This window comes from Melanaphis sacchari, unplaced genomic scaffold (assembly GCF_002803265.2).
Source record: "Melanaphis sacchari strain LSU unplaced genomic scaffold, SCAv2.0 Contig7_pilon_pilon, whole genome shotgun sequence".
Classification (NCBI taxonomy): Eukaryota; Metazoa; Arthropoda; class Insecta; order Hemiptera; family Aphididae; genus Melanaphis; species Melanaphis sacchari.
Window position 1 is genome coordinate 3,648,092 of NW_020271560.1, and position 3,370 is coordinate 3,651,461.

The 3,370-nt window shown below is 24.6% G+C and overlaps 1 pseudogene; it reads right to left on the reverse strand.

Moving 5' to 3' along the window:
- Nucleotides 1-708: 708 nt before the first annotated feature.
- Nucleotides 709-1,269, reverse strand: LOC112601612 (annotated as a pseudogene).
- Between the last annotated feature and the right edge of the window lie 2,101 nt (nucleotides 1,270-3,370).

Genomic DNA, 3,370 nt, shown 5'->3' on the forward strand with positions numbered 1-3,370 from the left:
GATATGTGGAAGCTTAGCTATTATTGCTATCATAATAGTATCTAATCTATGTATTTAAAAAAACTTCGAGTATAATATTATATATTATTATGGTTATTCACCAACCATGTCTCAGAACTCGCCTCCGTATTTATTTTTAATTAATTTTGTTATGTTATCTAATAAATATACATTTTTTTTTTATGAAAAAATCCCTTTTATCTGTAACTTCTTAATTGTTTTTAAAATGTTGATGCATATGATTCAAAATTTAAACAAACAATTTAAATAAAATTATTTGACTTTGTTATATTAATGTTATTGAGCTTTATAATAATTGGATACAGGTTTGAAATATATGAATTGCAAGAACTATAATAATTTAATTCAAAAATTATAGTTATTAATATTATTTAATCAACATTTTAAAATTTGTGAAAATTATCTCAATATTCATAGGTATTATTATATTCAATATTAAATATCTCATATTTTTTTTATCCGTCATAAACTATTATCATTATTTATTTGTACATACATTTTAATGATTCAAGGATTACTTCTTTATTCTAATTTTAATTTAGTTATATCATCATTAAAAAATATAAATATTTATTGAGAAATTGACAATAAAAAGCTTAGTTCTCATTAAAAAAAAAAAAGATTTCGGAATTACTACAGAACATTCCTTAAACCAGTGCTTCTCAAAAATTTACGACCACGGTATCCTTAAGAAATATTTTGTGTTTTGTGGAACTCCAATGCCTTTAATTTCAACTCGACTCCAATTTTTCTAAAAACAAAAAAAAAAACAATACTCCAAAAAAATGTTTAAACGATATTGTTAATGATTATTTTTTATTGAATAATAATAATTTTCAATCAAAATTGTATTTATTAAAATAACAAAAATGTATTATTTAATCATTAAAAATATTTATTTTTAACAAATTATAATTAATTAGATTTTATAATATAATTTTAATTGAGAATAATGTAACTGTTTCATTATTTGATTTACAATAGTTTCAAAATTAGGTTTTATATCAGAAAAATTCCTAGATCTGGATAGACATCCAATTTACTTTTAGTATAATCATAAGCGGAAAAACCTGCCTCACAACGGTAAGTTGTTATAAAAAGTATTAGAGTTAAATTAGCTTTTATAATTAGAAATGGGTATTCGTCCTTAAGTTCAATCCAAAACTCGTTTAAAGATCCAGATTCAAATATTTGTTTTAAAGATGACATGTTTTCAATAAAGTTTTCATATTCCAACACAGATAACATGACAGGTTTTTTTTGTTCACAAAACAATTTTGTATCCAATCTATGTCATTATAAATATCGAGAAAGAACTAAAATAATGATTTTTGAGGTTTTTCAAATTTTTGATAATGTTTTTTTTTTTTTTTATATTGGTTGTTATAATTAAATTCGTTTTTCTTTAAAAACTCTATCTAGAGAGGAAATCATACAAAATTGTTATGATTTACACATGTAATCCAAAAATTAAGTTCACTTAATGATTTTAAAATCAATGGTTTAGACAACATCTATAGGTACTAATGGTACTATGAGTATTATAATTTTATTTTTTTCAATTTTAAGTACAAAAAGTATTTTATAGCAATATTATACTAATAACTATGATTTAGGTGAACTTTTTTTAAATAATATAAAATAAAAATGTTTAATAATATTTTTTCCAAATATAATTAAAAATTATTTATTTAATTTACTTGATGAATTATTCTAGATGAAACATTATTAAATTGCACATATCATTAAACGCGTGTGATCCTATAATATGGCCTATTAATGAATCGGAGTTTTATGGACTTTGTTAGGAGCAAAATGAATTGTGGTAATAATAATTAATGATAATAATAGTGTATGTATACCACTGTTAGTCAACAAAGAAAACACGTATTCTACACGAGGTACCGATGAGCAATGATGAATAACAATCTTAGGTGGTATGAGCACATGAGATTAAAGGTCTGAGAAAAGGTTTATTATAAACTTTTATCATTATATACTAGCGCGTCCAAAGGAAATAGCCATCAATCGAGAAGCACGCTAGCGATACTATACGTATACCGACTGGCAGAAAACGAACATCGTGTAGGTAGTATATATTATTGTAAAGCATATTATAACGTTATCATATATATAACATAAATATCGTAGGTAGGTACCTCGAAACTGATCTATTATATACGGCGGGGCCCGAGAAAATGATATATCTGCCGAGTCGTTACTGCCGTGGCAAACTTTCACTTATACATCTCGAGAGACATCTTTATCGCGTCGGAGAGCTCATCAATAATAATACGCAAGCTTGCGCGTCCTTGTGTATAAAGGTGTATCGTCATATTATATAGATCACGCCGCGGTAAGCTCGTATTTCGTGCTATTAGATACGATATAATATAGAGAAGTTCTAATGAAAACGCGTGTATGTAGTATATATAATATTTATAATACGATAGCGGTGCACTGCAGTAACGTATATCGCTTAGTAATGTAGATCCGCGTCGACGTGTTTATAAATAATGATTTTTTTCAACGTTGACCAGATAATTTTGCAGTGTGGAGTTGACCTACCATCAGCATTTTATCTTATTTTCTCTAAATCATTGCCAATATTTTGAAAATAGTTTTAAAATATTTAAAATCCATTTTATATAATTTGAAAAATTGTATTTTCAACATAAAAGATGTTGGAAGGGGAGGTAAATTTACACATCACTAACCTAAATGTTGTCTGATTTTCATCAACCTTCTTCTAATACTTAGCAATTTAGTTTTTATAGCTCCCATATGGCTTATGATGATCTCAAATAATGTAATGCCTAATTATACCACACTCTTATAAAAATTATCTTTAGTACTAAAAAGTTAAAAAAATGGCTACCGTTCTACTATAAAATAGATGCTAATTAAGTCACTGTTCTGTATGTATGAAAATTGGATTCATTCATTATTGAATACAAAAAACTACATATATTTTTATCGCCCCAAAACATAATAACTAATATGAATAAACATATATTTTTACATCATCAATACAGATTTATCGCTTTACTCAGAATTTAAAATAAATTAAATCAATAAAAAATTAGCTATTAACTATGAAATTCTATCAAAATAATATCGTAGTTACGTATTTATTATTAATTTCTAAATTAATTCTAGTAAATAAATATGGAATTATTTTTCAGTAAGTATCTCAAATTTTTATGATTCTTTTCATGAAATTATAATTTTCTAAAATTTAAAATTTTTTTTCGGAATTTTTTTTTTTCTCCAAATACGTTGATCTTTCTATTATTAATTATGAAAACCATGTACAAAGCTTTATAATATTATTATTATTTATAATGAC